Here is a 16,469-nt window from a genome sequence, read left to right on the forward strand (position 1 = left end):
ACCCTCCCGCCCACCCCTCCTAACCCCCGGTTCTCTCCCCATCCCACCCTCTTCCCTGTGCCCCTATGGGCTTCCTCCCGCATGGCTTTCTCCCCCCCCCTTATCCTTCTCCCTCCCTTCCCCCTGATTTGATGTTTTGTCTGCCCCTTCTGCAAGGTGCTCCCTTCCTTTCGAGAGCTGCGCCGCGCTAGCTCTTTCTTACCCGGTATGGGCCGGTTTAGCTCAGTGGGCTAAACAGCTGGTTTGTAATGCAGAACAAGGTCAGCAGCATGGGTTCAATTCCCGTACCGGCTTACCCGAACAGGTGCTGGAATGTGGCGACGAGGGGCTTTTCACAGTAACTTCATACTTGTGACAAAAGATTATTATTATTATTATTATTACCCTCAGTCATGTGTGTGGAACTTGGCTATTTATATGAGTACAGCCTCAACCGGGACCTTGGATTCATATCCCATTACATTCACCCCCCCCACCATCTGGCCTGGGCTTGCGAAATCCTACCAACTGTCCTGGCTTGAGACAATTCACACCTCTTTAACCTGTGATTATCCCTCTCTCCTGTTGCTCTGTCTGCACCTGTAAAGATTAATTACCTGCAAAGACTCTCATTCAAAGTATCGTCTTGCATCTTTGACTTTGTCTATATATATGTTTGTGGAACCCATCTCTTCATTCCCCTGAGGAAGGAGCTGTGCTCCGAAAGCTCGTGATTCGAAACAAACCTGTTGGACTTTAACCTGGGAAATCTCAGCCCAACCTCAAACCATTTGCTTTCATTTCATTTTAACTGAATTTTACCATTTCTTTCTTTCTTAATATACATTTCATTCCCCCCCCCCCCCCCCCCCCAATCTTATCCACCTTTCCTGCACCTTTCTCCTCTTTGCTTCCCCCTTCCCCTCCCCCCACACCTACAGTTCATCCTCTGATGTTAGTTTCCCTGCTGTTTGACCTTTCACGCTTTTTGTCCACTCTGGGGACTGCCATTAACACTCTTTCCCCTTAGTATCTGTAGCCATTAGCACCCGGTTTCCCTGGGTTTCTGTGGCTATGGCTCATCTTTCATTCTCACTCCACAGGATAAATATTTCCCACTTTCTCTGTTAGCTTTGACAGAGTCATTGGACTTGAAACGTTAGCTCATTCCTCTCCCTACAGATGCTGCCAGACCTGCTGAGATTTTCCAGTATTTTCCCTTTCGTTTCAGATTCCAGCATCCGCAGTAATTTGCTTTTATCCTGGACTTTAACCTGGTTTTGTAAGACTTCTCACTATAGTCTACAGCAGTGTTCTTCAAAGTCGAGGACGCGACCCGCAGGTGGGTCCGGGGCGGGTGTTGGGAGGGTCGCGGAGCCGTTGTCGGCGGTGCTTCCGATCGCGCAAATCCCCGCGTAGCAGCCAGCTTTTCATAACACCGGCTGCAAGAGGCCGCGAACATGTTTTAAAAAAAATTTGGGCCGCATTGCGCATCCGCACACGATGATCGGCGCGCATACGCAAATGCGGGCATGCATGCTGTCGTGGATTTTACTGATCTATTAATTTATTTTATTCATTTAATTTTTTTTTCATTTATTTCATTCATTTTGTTTTTTTTACAAGTTTGGGGGGTTTTTATTCATTTTTTTCATTTATTTTACTCATTTTTTTTACAAGTACAGGAGGGGGGTTTATTTGATAAAATTTTACAGGAAAAAAATTCAAAACTTTGGACAGATGGACATACTTTCCGACACCTTCATCCAACAGGTTCCATTGGAGGAGCGTGTACGAGGGCCAAAGGGACCCAAAACCATTTCCTCCATTTTTGTCAGCAGCGAACAAGGTAAGAGAAAATGGTGGGTCGCGCAGGTCGGCCGGCGTGGGTCGCGAAGGTCGGCCGGTGTGGGTCGCGAAGTTTGGCCGGGTTGGGTCCCGAAGGTTGGCCGGGTTGGGTCCCGAAGGTTGGCCGGTTGGTAAAAATGGGTCCCTGGAAAAAAAGTTTGAAGAACACTGGTCTACAGACATTTCCCCCAGTTAAATACTGGAAGACTGAAGACATTGTCTTTGATCCTCACTACAAGTTCTGTTCCTCAATCATCAACTTTATAAATTACCCAAGGCCACACCAGATTCATCACAAATTTGGTGTCCTCAAGACAAGCTTCTGACCCCATAGTCACGCCATCACTAAGGTTGCCTAAGGAGCTCCTCTCCTGCCGAATCCCTTTGTTGCTGCTGGAATTAATTACTCCATGCATTGCAAAACAAAAACCTCCCCTGGGCTCCCTGTTGTCGCCAGGTGCTTGGGGTGACATTTGCTGGACTGGAGCGTGTGGCTGCAGATGCTGAGAACTTCTCATTTTAAAGGTTGCTCCGGGGCTCCCCCCTCTGGCTGAACGAGACCATTGCCCTGCCTTTCACAGACTAAGCTCCGGAATGCATTGCGAGTATTGCATAAATTATATGTGTTTGTTTCGTGTAAGATTAATGAATACGGTAAAGAGTTTCTCAGGAACATATTGTCCGTTTGTTAGTATTAATGATAAAGGAGGTGGGGGAAAGCTGATGAACGACTGAGTATAATTCTGTCACCTTTATTTTACAGTGTATTGCAGTTGGTGAGGTCAGAGCTTCGCCTGTACCTCAGCAAAAGGGTTTCTGCTGTGAGTAGCACATGGACGAGGCTCTTGGGCTTCATCCGTGCGGAATCGATAGCAAGAGATTTCGGAAGCACAATTTTTGCAACCTGGGGCTGCTGGTGATCGTTTGTCTCGGCGCTCCCATTTATTTAATATAAATACAGAAGCGATGTGTAGGGATCGATGTATACAAATAAATGAGCTGCGACATCTATAGGCTCAAAGTTGTGGAACAGATGCTGTGCAAAGAGCAAATGACATGACATGGTGCTTATGAGTGCGGAAAGTTGGCGTGTAAAGTTTGTTACATTATGTTCGTGATTATGCTACAGATTAAACGTTTTTTTTTGTTACAAAATAAATTTAGACCACCCAATTATTTGTTTCCAATGAAGGAGCAATTTGGCGTGACCAATCCACCAATGCTGCACATCTTTGGGTTGGGGGGGGGGGGGGGGGGGGGGGGCGAGATCCATTCAGATCGGGGAGAATGTGAAAACTCTACATGGACAGTGACCCAGGTCCGGGACTAAACCGAGTCCTCAGCGTTGTAGGCAGCAGGGTTAACCACCCTGCCACCCGTTGTTAAATATTTTTTATTGACTTTTAAATTTGTACACTAACTTCATTGCAGTGTTAATGTAAGCCTACTTTTAAAAAAAATATTTTTTTATTCTCCTGTTTCACATTTTCTCCCAAATTTATACCCAACAATAATCAGTAACGAATGTAATGTCAACCCCAAATCATCAAAAACGATCCCATCCTCCCACCAAATCCCAGACATTAGCACAGATGTTAACATCAACAAATGACAAAGAGGAATCATCCATAGTCACCATTAAAACATACAGCCCCTCTCCCCCAACCCTCCCAGCACCAGTTCTCGAAAGTGCATAATGCATGGCGCCCATGAATTGTAGAATTCCTCCACCCTTCCCGTCAGTTCAAATTTGACCTTTTCAAGCATCAAGAATTCCAGCAGGTCCCCCCGCGAAGGCACAGGGTGGAGACGTTGATCTCCACTCTAACAGGATCTACCTTCCGGCGATCAACGAGGCAAAGGCTATAACATCTTCCTCCCCGGCTGGTCTGACACCTCGAATATGGCGTCCCTAGGGCCCGGGTCCAGTTTCACGTGCACCACTTTAGAGATTACCCTAAACACCTCCTTCCAGTAATCTTTCAGCTTTGGACAGGACCAAAACATACGAACGTGGTTTACGGCCGCCCCCCCCCCCCCCCTCCCCCTCGCCCTCGCTGTCTTGTTATGCTCTTGGCGTAGCATAAGCTGCTTCCTTGATGTTCACTCTGACAAAGGAAGGTTCAGACGTGGAGATAACTTCAACACGTTTATTAAACTATTTACAATTCTCCTATTCAGATTAGCCTCTACTGTTAATCCTTCTATAGCTACTCAGACTGACGAACCAGTCTGCTACAATCCACGTGGTGGGTGTGATGTTGAATCAACCCTGCATCTGTACTCACTGAGTGTCTCCACTGGAAAGAGGAAGATCATTTGTGCTGTGTCCTTTATATATGGGTTGGTGTAATGCCCCCCTGTGGTTGTGTCACCTCTGTGTGTCATGTCTCTGGTGCTACCTCTAGTGTCTAGCTAGTCTACATGTATTTACATTAACCCCTTGTGTATCTGCAGTGATGCATATCACCACATCCCCCCTTTTTCGTGTTACATATTTTCTGTACACTGTTAAAGAAAATTGAGCAAAAAACAGGTAGATAAGCAATGCTCTGTACAAGTTATGATAACAGTCATTATTAAACAATAAGTCCAACTCATATGTATGAGTCCAAAACCCATCAATTAACATGGTCGAATGTCTTTCTTGTTGGGTTGGTGAATTGGTGATTTTGACGGTGGCATGTCCTTGTGAACACCATCAGTGTCCCTGTACATAAGGAACCAAGAAGTGGTCAAATCACTTTGTTGTCTGATTTGGAGTCTTTTTTTCTTCCGATGCTTGTGATAGCGATGTTGGATAGCATCTGTCCCGAAAGCCAGGTTGCCTGTTGATAGTGCAGCACGTGAATTGGGAAGATGCATCGTCCTGCCATGGTATGTCATTCTACTGAGCCGAGCAGTAACAGTGTCCCTCATGGGCAGAGTTGTACCATGTCGTACCAGTCGTAGTTCCATTGGTGTAGTCTTTGTCGTGCTTGCTGTCGACGATGTCGTCTTTGGTACACGTCGTGTCGTTGTCTTTGATATGGTTTTCATAGGTTGTGATGTGTTGGATGGTTCTGTTGTGTTCCCTATGCTCAAGGACCACACTCTGTGGATAATATGAGTCCTTCACACAGTTACTCGTGTCGGACCTGTTGGGCACTCTGTTGGTTTGGACCTTTAATGAGGCAAGGGAGGGGGGGCTTTGCCCCCAACTATGTCACGGGCGCTGATTTCCTTGATCCTTAAGCGGGACAATGACCCTCTGCAGTGTGGGTCATACAGGCCGATCTCGCTGCTAAATGTAGATGCCAAGCTGTTGGCAAAGATCTTAACTACAAGGATAGAGGATTGTGTGCCGGGGGTCATTCATGAGGACCAGACGGGGTTTGTAAAGGGAAGGCAGTTGAATACCAACATACGAAGGCTTCTGAATGTCATTATGATGCCGGCTGTGGAAGGGGAGGCGGAGATAGTGATGGCATTAGACGTGGAGAAGGCCTTTGATAGGGTTGAGTGGGGGTATCTGTGGGAGGTGTTGGAAAGGTTTGAGTTTGGGGAGGGGTTTGTCCATTGAGTGAGGCTGCTTTATGAGGCCCCGATGGCGAGTGTAGCCATGAATAGGAGGTCGGAGTTCTTTCGGCTGCACCGGGGGACGAGACAGGGGTGTCCCCTGTCCCCCTTGAGCCCCTGGCCATGGCGTTGAGGGAGTCGGGGAATTGGAGGGGCCTGGTGCGGGGTGGGGAGGAGCATCGAGTGTCGCTTTATGCGGACGACCTGTTGCTGTATGTGGCGGACCCGGTGGGGGGAATGCCGGAGGTGATGAGGATTCTCAGCGAATTTGGGGGTTTTTCTGGGTATTAGCTCAACCTGGGGAAGAGCGAGCTGTTCGTGGTGCACCCGGGGAATCAGGAGGAGGGGATTGGTAGGCTCCCACTGAAGCAGGCAGGGAGGAGCTTTAGGTATCTGGGAGTCCAGGTAGCTGGGAGCTGGGGGCCCTGCATAAGCTTAACCTCACAAGGTTGGTGGAGCAAATGGAGGAGGAGTTTAAAAGGTGGGATATGTTACCGCTGTCGCTGGCGGGTAGGGTGCAGTCCGTCAAGATGACGGTGCTCCCGAGGTTTTTGTTCCTGTTCCTGTGCCTTATCCCGAAGGCCATTTATAGGAGAGTTAACAGGAGCATTACGGGATTTGTATGGGCGCATGGGACTCCGAGGGTGAGAAGGGTGTTTTTGGAGCGGGGCAGGGATAGGGGGGGCTGGTGCTGCCCAACCTCTGTGGGTACTACTGGGCTGCCAATGCAGCGATGGTGCGTAAGTGGGTAATGGACAGGGAAGGGGCAGCATGGAAGAGGATGGAGATAGCGTCCTGCGTGGGCACGAGCCTGGAGGCGCTGGTAACGGCGCCGTTGCCGCTCCTTCCAACGAGGTATACCACGAACCCGGTGGTGGCGGCTACCCTCAAAATTTGGGGGCAATGGAGACGGCATAGGGGGGAGGTGGAGGGGCTCGATGGAGTCCCCGATACGGGGGAACCACCGGTTTGTTCCAGGGAGCATCGATGGCGGATTTCTGGGCTGGCACAGGGTAGGTATTAGGAGGTTGAGGGACCTGTTTGTGGAGGGGAGATTCGCGAGCTTGGGGGAGTTAGAGGGGAAGTTTGGGCTCCCCCGGGGAACATGTTTAGGTACATGCAGGTTAGGGCGTTTGCCAGGCGGCAGGTGGAGGGGTTCCCTCTGCTGCCCCCATGTGGGGTACGGGACAGGGTGCTCTCGGGGGTGTTGGAGGAGGGAGGATTTTGGACGTATACCGCGTAATGCAGGAGGTAGACGAGGCCTCGGTGGAGGAGCTGAAGGGTAAATGGGAAGAGAAGCTGGGTGAGGAGATTGAGGAGGGGATGTGGGCGGATGCCCTGGAAAGGGTGAATTCCTCCTCTTCCTGTGCGAGGCTTAGCCTCATACAGTTCAAGGTGCTGCACAGGGTCCACATGACTGGGACGAGGATGAGTAGGTTTTTCGGGGGCGGAGACAGGTGTGCTAGGTGCTCGGGGAGCCCAGCGAACCACGCCCATATGTTTTGGCCATGCCCAGCGCTGGGGGAGTTTTGGAAGGGGTAGCAAGGACGGTGTCGAGGGTGGTGGGATCCAGGGTCAAGCCAGGCTGGGGACTCGCAATTTTTGGGGTTGCAGTGGATCCGGGAGTGCAGGAGGCGAAAGAGGCCGGTGTTCTGGCCTTTGCGTCCCTAGTAGCCCAGCAGAGGATCTTGCTCCAATGGAAGGATGCGAGGCCCCCAAGCGTGGAGGCCTGGATCAATGATATGGCGGGGTTCATTAAATTGGAGGTGAAATTTGCCCTGAGGGGATCAGTAGGCGGTGGCAGCCTTTCCTGGCGGAACGGTAGGGAAATAGGCCGGCAGCAGCAGCAACCCGAGGGGGGGGGGGGGGGTTTGGTTCGGTGGGAGGGAGAATTGTGTACATAGAACATAGAACATAGAACAGTGCAGCACAGAACAGGCCCTTCGGCCCTCGATGTTGTGCCGAACAATGATCACCCCACTTAAACCCACGTAACCCGTATACCCGTAACCCAACAATCCCCCCATTAACCTTACACTACGGGCAATTTAGCATGGCCAATCCACCTAACCCGCACATCTTTGGACATGGGTTTGTGGGATGTGGCGGGTGTTATCTCTTTCCTTTTTGTTGTTTGCTTTTTTTGTTTTGTAGTTGCTATTGTAGTTGGGTGGTTGTTGTTCTTGGGTTTTTACCATGGTTGTTTTGTTAATATTATTTTGTTGTTTATATTTTGTGAAAATCTTAATAAAAATTATTTTAAATTAAAAAAAAAAAACAGTTACTCATGTCAGCGTGCTTTGTGGCATCTGCTGTTTTCTTGAGCGTGCCAGCACTGAGTTTGCGGCGCTCCCTGTCTGGAGTCATGTCCGGCTTACTGGAATCAGCGTTGGCATTTGGTTGCTCCCCATCTGGAGTCTGGTCTGTTTCACCTGAGTTAGTGTTGGTTTGTCGATGCTCCCCGTCTGGAGTCATAGCAGGTTCACTGGAGTCAGCTGAGATTTCTTGACGCTCCATTTCTGGAGTCAAAACATTCAGGAATGCATTGGAGAGGCTTGAGTGAATGAGGTTTGAAGTAACGTGGTGTCACCGGAGTCACCAGTAGTCTCACTGTGATCGTTGAGTGCCTCTGTACACACTAGCTGAGGTCTGTCACATTGCACATCTTGTATGGGGAGTGGGATTCCGTCGTCACCTGTCTCACATACAGTGGGTAGAGCCTCAGTAGCTTCTTGTTGTTCACTTGAGCTGGGTAGACTGTCAGAGTCTTCTTCTGGTGGCTCAAACAAGGTGGGTGGACTGTCATAGTCGCTTTGTTTTTCACTGGAGCGTGGTGGACTGTCATAGTCTTCTTGCTGTGCACGTGAGCATGGCAGACTGTCATAGTCTTTCTGTTGTTTACTTGAGCGTGGCAGACTTGCATCGTCTGCTGCTGGTTGCTCAGAGGAGGTTGCTAGACCCTCATGGTCTTGTTCATGCAAGGACTGCGCTTTGGAGTCTTGCATTGCTTCTATCATGGAGGCTGTCCACGACCTCGCTGTGGAGGCTTGTGTCACTCGATTCACTTCTTGTTCATGCAAGGACTGCAGTGTGGAGTCTTGCATTTCTTCTATCGTGGAGTCTGTCCACAAACTCGCTGTGGAGGCTTGTGTCACTGGAGTCACTTCTTGTGTGGAGATGTGCAGTTGTGGTGCTGTTGAGTCTTCCATCACAATCCTGTGTAGAGGCTGGGACCCTTTGAGGTGCGTGGACCACTCTCTGTGTGGAATCGAGAACCCTTTGCGGTGCGTGGACCACTCTCTGTGTGGCAACAGGCCGCTCTCTGTGGGCTTGTACCGCTCTCTGTCTCTTGGTGTCAGGCCGCAGCATAATCCTGCACGAGTTGGGATGTCATATATGCTGTGCTGAAGATCCTCAAATCCGAAGAACACATCCGCGTCTATGTCGGATTCTTCACTGTAGAACACATCTCGTTGCGGTTCGGATTTGGTATTGGGGTCGCCATCTCGAATGATGAAACCTTCGCCTGAGTCGTAGTCTTCTAGGACCATATCATCACTTTTTGTGTCGGAGCTGGCATTGGGCTCGTGATGTCCAAAGAAGAAATAAAGGTCGGAGTCGTAGTATTCAAGGACTGTATCATCTCCTTGGGCGTTGCTAACTGCTTGTTGCAGGGTTCAGCGGAGGTTACTTTCAGCTACCGTTTGAATTTCAGGCATTGTGCTGTCGTTCCAGGTGAAAGAATCAGGTTTTACCTCTTAAATTTTTTTTTTTTGTGTTTTGGGACGTTTCCCCTTTAAGTGGGAGTGGTCCGGGACCTCTGACGTCACAAAGCGTGTGACGTCGGTCATAGGAAGCGACTGCGCATGCGCATATCGCTGTTCCTTTACTGGGGCCTTTTTCACAACTGCGCACGTGCAGCACCTTTACCAAGATGGCCGCCGATCAAAATTGTCGTTCTCTGCTCCGGGAACACGGCCTCGTAGTAAGTACTGGCGCCTCTCTAACCGTTTTCTGTTGGTTTGTGTGTTGTTCCTCGTGTCTTAATAAAACTCATAGTCTCAAAGGTGGAGAAGATGCTTTATTGTGAATTTGTTCTGTTTTCAGAGCTTAACTTACGGCTACCTCAAATGCTGCCTGCCTGTGTCTGTGTCCTGCTACCAGTTCTTCCTTCCGTGAAGTGTGTCCTCACTTCCTGTCCCTGTGTATTTATAGCTCTCCTGTGCTCCCTCTAGTGCTTGCTCAGTTGTATTGCATCTACTCAGATCTATAATCACCACATCCCCCCTTTTTTCTTTACATATTTTCTGTACATCGTTAAAGAAAATTGTACAAAACAGTTACTTATGATATGTGTATCTATACAAGTGATGGTGCTATTGCATATTTTACAAAGCCAATTTATATTTATGAGTCCAATCTTAATAAAAACATTTATGAGTCCAAACTTGATGAATTTGTTCATTGAGTTTTTTCTTTTTCGTTGTTGACGTGGTGATATTGATATTGCAACTCCGTTGTGAATGTTGTCAGTGTTCTTGTTATTTTAAGTAACCAATACGTCATCCCATGGTGTTTGCATGGTCGAACCACTGATGTTGACTGACATGGACTTTTTTCTGTGCTTGTGGTATCGATTTAGTATGTCATCTGCCTTGAAAGCTGGTGTGCTTGCTTGTTCTGGAGCAGATGTGAGTTTGTGCGATTCGTTGTCATCCCATGGCATGTTTGTAGTCTTGTCATTGCTTTGCAGTGTGCTGTGGCATTGTTCTTCATGTGCAGAGTTGTACCATTTTGTACAAGTCGTTGTTTCATTGCTGTTGTTTCTGTCGTTCCTGTCTTTGTTGTTTTCGTTGCCGTTCTTGTTGCTGTTTTAGTCGTTTCTGTCTTTGTTGTTGTCGCTATCTTTGTTATGCTTCTTGTTGGTTTTGTTGTTCTTCTTGTAGTTTTTGTCGTTGTGCTTGTAGCTTTTGTTGGTGCTGTTGTTCTTGTTTCTGCAGTGCTTCTTGCGATTTTTGTTGTTCTTATCGCGCTTCATGTTGCTTTTGTTCTTGCTGTTGTTGTTCTCGTTTCTGCTGTGCTTCTTGTGGCTTTTGTTTTTCTTGTTATGCTCAATGAGTGTCCCGTGTGGATAATTTGAGTCATTGTCACAGTTATTGGTGCGAGTGTCCTTTGTGGAATCTGTTACATTGAACGTTTCGTCTCGAGAATGGTGAGAATGATCTGATGTTGCATTGATGCTGGTGACATCAGTCATTTGTGGTGGATTTGATTCATTGTCTTTGCTTTTTGGTGCTCCTCTTCTGGAGTCAAATTCTTCACGATTTCATTTGACGCGGTCTCTCTGGACTCTTGGTGCTCCTCTTCCGGAGTCAAAATCTTCATGATTTCAATTGACATGGTCTCTCTGGACTCTTGGCGCTCCTCTTCTGGAGTCAAAATCTGCATGGTTTCTATTGGCGTGGTCTCACTGGACTCTTGGTGCTCCTCTTCTGGAGTCAAAATCTGCATGGTTTCTATTGGCGTGGTCTCTCTGGACTCTTGGGTGGCCCTACTCTGTGCTTCTGTACAGACAAGCTGAGAACTGTCAGTCTTGCTGTGATCCTGTACCTCCTGTATGTCAAGTGTTATCACCTTGTCACTGTTTTCGCATGCAGTGGGTTGATGTACATTGTCTTCTTGATTATGTGAGCTTGGTAGGCTTTCATGGTCTACTTGCGGTTGCTCAGATATGGCGGGTTGACCTTCATGGTCTTGTTCATGCATGGTGTTCGCCAGGGAGTGTTTGCTTGCTTCCCTTTTGGAGTCTTTCATCACTCTCACTGTGGAGTCTGTCATCGCTCTCTCTGTGGAGTCTTTCTGTGCTCTCTGTGTGGCGTCGTCTTCGTCTTGGGTATTGCTGTCATCCAATGTATCAATGATCCGCCATGGCACCATGGTGTTGGATTCATCTACCACGAGTAGATTCGTGTTGAGCTTTGCGACCGTGTCGCTGATAATGTGATCAGCATATCCGAATAACTCAGGCATGTCTGAGTAGTATTCTTCGAAAACCAAATCATCTTTTTTTGCTTCGGATTTGGTATCGTTGTCTTCATCATTTTTTGCATAACCGAATAACTCAGCCATGTCTGAGTAGTATTGTTTGAAAAACAAATCATCTATTTTTGTTTCGGATTTCTTTTTGTTCTCTTCATTTTGGGTGGTGCAGACTGCTTTTTCCAGGGTGTTGTGAGAGTTATTTTCAACTGCTGGTTTAAGTTCAGGCGTTTTTCTGTGTTCTGAGGCAAGAAAATTTGGTTTTACAGCTTTAAGTATCTTGTTTTCAATTTTCGGGCATTTCCCTTTTAAGTAGGCATGGTCCGGATGCTCAGACGTCATGACGCTCGTGACGTCTTGCGTAGGAATCAATTGCGCATGCGCAAATCGGCCTTCCTTTACTGTGCGGTTTTGTGTCCACTGCCGCGCATGAGCATAACGATCCACGACCAAAACGTTTTGAGACTGCGCATGCGCGGCTTGCGCATGCGCATAACGATCAGCAACACAAACATTTTTAAACTGCGCATGCGTGGCTTCTGTTTCCTGCGCATGCGCAGATTTTAGTTCTTTGTCTTCCAGAGACTGTAAAATGTGCTCCGACGCCATTTTATCGTGGATTTCAGCGTCTGAAGCCACTGCTGGTATCATGTGTTGTTCCTCATGTCTTAATAAAGCTCATAGTCTCAAAGGTGGAGAAGATGCTTTATTGTGAATTTGTTCTGTCTTCAGAGTTTAACTTACGGCTACCTTAAATGCTGCCTGCCTGTGTCTGTGTCCTGCTACCAGTTCTGCCTTCTGTGAAGTGTGTCCTCACTTCCTGTCCCTGTGTATTTATAGCTCTCCCGTGCTCCATCTAGTGCTTGCTCAGTTGTATTGCATCTACTCAGATCTACAATCACCACAGTTTGTTTGTGTTTTCCTCGCAGTATTTACCAAATTTGTCCAGGACTGCCTGGAACTCGCTCCTCTTCTGCCCTTTGGAGAACTTGAATGTTTTGAAGATCTCTTCTGCTCTGGCACCGGCGATGGTGAGCAGAAGCTCTGTCTTTTCAGCATCGGCCACGTCTTGTAGGTCGGCTGCTACCAGAAAGATCTCAAACCTTTGCCTGAATGCACGTCAGTTTTCGTGGAGATTGCCGTGGCACTTGAGCCGCTGTGGAACTGGAATCTCGATCATCTTGCCTGGCTGTTGTTGCTGATTGTCACTGTTCGCTGAGTTGTAACTATTTGCATTGAAACAGTCACTCGCTGGTACCATGTCTTGTTATGCTCTTGGCGTAGCATAAGCTACTTCCTTGATGCTCACTCTGACAAAGGAAGGTTCGGACGTGGAGATAACTTCAACACGTTTATTAAACTATTTACAATTCTCCTATTCAGATTAGCCTCTACTGTTAATCCTTCTATAGCTACTCAGACTGACAAACCAGTCTACTACAATCCACGTGGTGGGTGTGATGTTGAATCAGCCCTGTGTCTGTACTCACTGAGTGTCTCCACTGGAAAGAGGAAGATCATGTGTGCTGTGTCCTTTATATATGGGTTGGTGTAATGCTCCTCTGTGGTTTTGTCACCTCTGTGTGTCATGTCTCTGGTGCTACCTCTAGTGTCTAGCTAGTCTACGTGTACTTACATTAACCCCTTGTGTATCTACAGTGATGCATATCACCACACCCGCAACATTCACACACATCTTCTACCCCCTCAAAGAGCCGGCTCATCCTCGCCCTTGTAAGGTGTGCTCTATATACCAGTTTGACCTGTATCAGCCCCAACCTCGCACACGAGGTGGAGGCGTTCACTCTTTGGCGCACCTCACCAGAACCCCTCCTCCATACCCTCTCCCAACTCTTCCTCCCACTTTGCCTTGATCCTTTCCAGCGGTGCTTTCTTCTCTTCCAAAATAGTCCTGTGAACTGCTGACACTACCCCTTTCTACAGTCCCCCTGTCGTCAGTACCTCCTCCAGCAATGTGGAATCCATCTCTACTGGGAAGCTCTGTACCTCCTTTCTGGCAAAATCTCGAACCTGCATGTATCTAAACATTTCCCCCTGCTCCAGCCCATACTTCGCTCCCACTCCTTCAATCCCGCAAAATGACCCCCAAGAAACAAATCTTTTAGTGTCCTAATTCCTTTCTCCTCCCATCTCCAAAAATTTCCATCCCACTTCCCTGGCTTAAATCTATGGTTCCCCCGAATCGGTATTTCCCTTGACCCTGCCCCCAACCTGAAGTGCTGTCGGAACTGCCTCGAAATTCTCAACGAAGCTATTACTACCGGGCTCCCTGAGTATCTCTCCGAGGCCGTCAGAATGGAAGCCTACTTGTGACAAGAAAGATCATTATTATTATACAGAAGGTGATTGAAACGGTTATTATTTACAATTTACATGTTTTTCTTAGCCCCCCCCCCCCCTCAGGCCCTCAATTCCCTCCTCCCCTTTTCTGCTATTAAGGCTCCGTCTTAGGCCCTTTCTTCCACTGCAGATGTTATAGTCTATCTTTCATTTTGGGGTTGTCTCTCTGCCTTTATTGCCCAGAACATGTGGGCGTCATTGGCCAGGCTTCCCTGGCACCATTCTCACTTGTAATCCATCTCTGGGAAGAACCTGCTCATTCGGGTTCTGCGTAGGTGTGCTCTGTGCACCACTTGAAACTGCATGAAGCTTAGCCTTGAGGTGGAGCTAGCCCTACTTAGTGCTTCACTTCAGAGTCCCCACCCTGCTTCTGTCCCCAGTCCATCCTCCCATTACTGTCTTTCTCCATCGAATGGTGATCTTGCCCTCTCTAAGAGTCATCCATATATGTCCCCACAGTTCCCTCTCTCCATACTGTCCACGTCCAGCAGTTCCTCCAACATTGTGTCCCTCGAGGCCCTAGCGTACCTCATCGTCTCCTTGCAGAGAAAGTTTTTGATTTGTAAATGTCGGAGTGCCTTTCCGTTCGGTAGCTCCAGACTCTCTGACATCTTCCATGTCTATCTCCCATGTAGAATTCCTTAATCATTAGCGTCCCCTCGTCCTGTCTCCACCTCTGAAAGGTGGCGTCTAGCATGGCTGGTGGGAATTTGTGGTCACCGCAGATGGGGGCCATGGTGGAAACCTCGGTAACGCCAAAGTGTTGTCTCATCTGGTTCCAGGTTTTTAAAGTTGTTACCACCACAAAAGGGATTATTATTTAAATGGCAAAATATTAAAACATGCTGCTGTGCAGAGAGACCCGGGTGTGCTAGTGCATGAGTCGCAAAAAGTTGGTTTACAGGTGCAACAGGTGATTGAGAAGGCAAATGGAATTTTGTCCTTCATTGTTAGAGGGATGGAGTTTAAGACTAGGGAGGTTATGTTGCAATTGTATAAGGTGTTAGTGAGGCCACACCTGGAGTATTGTGTTCAGTTTTGGTCTCTTTACCTGAGAAAGGACGTACTGGCGCTGGAGGTGTGCAGAGGAGATTCTCTAGGTTAATCCCAGAGCTGAAGTGGTTGGATTACGAGGAGAGGTTGAGTAGACTGGGACTGTACTCATTGGAATTTAGAAGGATAAGGGGGGATCTTATAGAAACATATACAATTATGAAGGGGATAGATAGGATAGATGCCTACTCCTGCTCCTAGTTCTTATGGTCTTAAGCCGTTCTGCAGGTCCGAGATGTAGAGGAGCATATCATCGGCATAGATTGAGACTCTGTGCTCTCTGCCTCCTCTTTGGATACCCTTCCACCTCTCACAGGGTGATGGCCAGAGCAAACAGGAGCGGGGACAGCGGGCATCCCTACCATGTGCCTCTGTACAACTGAAAGTATTCAAAGCTGGTGGAGTTGGTCTGAACGGTCACTTTGGGAGTGTTATACAGGAGTTTCATCCATGAGGTGAACTGCATCCTGAGCCCAAACCGCAAGTCTGCGAACATCTCCCCTAGGCGTGGGGTAAGAGCCGGTGCAAATTCTTTGTAGAAGTCCGCTGGGAACCATCGGGCCCCAGCGCCTTCCCCGCCTGCATGGAGCTGATGGTCTCTATGACCTCACCCAGTCCTATTGGTGCTTCCAGCTCCCTCCATCTGTTGTCCCCCATGACTGGCATGTCCAGTCCATCGAGGAACCGTTTCAAACCCACGTCCCCGTCGTGGGGCTCGGAGGTGTACAGTCCTCGGTAGAAGGCCTCAAATGATTGGTTGACCTTTTTTGGCTCAGCTACCAATGGGCTTCTGTTGTCTTTAGCTGGGCTATTTTACTCATGGCTGCCTGCTTCCTTACCTGGTGGGCCAATAGGCAGCTAGCCTTCTCTCTGTGTTCAGGTTAAAGTCTATTTGTAGCTTTTCCACTGTGCCAGAAGATCTATGTCAGGGCCTCGGCGTAACTTCTGTCGACCTCCAGGATGGAATGGATTAGTTGCTGCCTAGCCACCCCGCCCTCTCTTACCTATCTCTACGAGCCTTGTTGGCTCTAATCTCTCCCCTAATCATCACTCTCAGTCCCTCCCAGAACGTGGAAGGTAAGACTTCCCCATTCTGTTTGCTAGTGATGTACTCTTCTATGGCCTGTGATGCTTTCTGGCAGAAGACTTTGTCGGCCAAGAAGTCCATGTCCAACCTCCATGCAGGACGTTGGGCACGGCATGTCTCCAACCTCACATCCATGTAACGTGGAGCGCGGTTGGAGATGACTCACGGAGTATTCCGCTCTATTTCTGGAATCATCGATTTCCCCACTGCAAAGTCGATACAGGTGTATGTATACCTTGTGTACTGGTGAGAAGAATGAGAATTCCCTCTCACTTGGGTGTAGAAACCACCATGGGCCCACTGCCCCTATCTGCTCCATGAACGTTCCCAGTTCCCTCGCCATGCCTGTCTTTTTCCCCGTTCTGGGGATTGATCGGTCCATCAATAGGTCCTGTACAAAATTCAAGTCACCCCCCCCCCCCCCATGATAAGTCGGTGTGTGTCGATGTCGGAGATTTCCGCCATGGTCTTCTTTATGAAATCCATGTCATCCCAGTTGGGAGTCTACATGTTTGCCAGGACTATGGTGCCCAGTTTAGGACAC

At 48.3% G+C, this 16,469-nt stretch overlaps 1 non-coding gene across 1 annotated transcript; it reads left to right on the plus strand.

Annotated features, from left to right (window-relative positions):
- Positions 1 to 2,632: 2,632 nt before the first annotated feature.
- LOC119979160 lies at positions 2,633 to 2,767 on the plus strand. The gene has a single exon (XR_005463663.1). It is a non-coding gene; the product is annotated as a U11 spliceosomal RNA (small nuclear RNA).
- The last annotated feature ends 13,702 nt before the right edge of the window (positions 2,768 to 16,469 follow it).

Source organism: Scyliorhinus canicula, chromosome 15, assembly GCF_902713615.1.
Source record: "Scyliorhinus canicula chromosome 15, sScyCan1.1, whole genome shotgun sequence".
NCBI classification, from domain to species: Eukaryota; Metazoa; Chordata; class Chondrichthyes; order Carcharhiniformes; family Scyliorhinidae; genus Scyliorhinus; species Scyliorhinus canicula.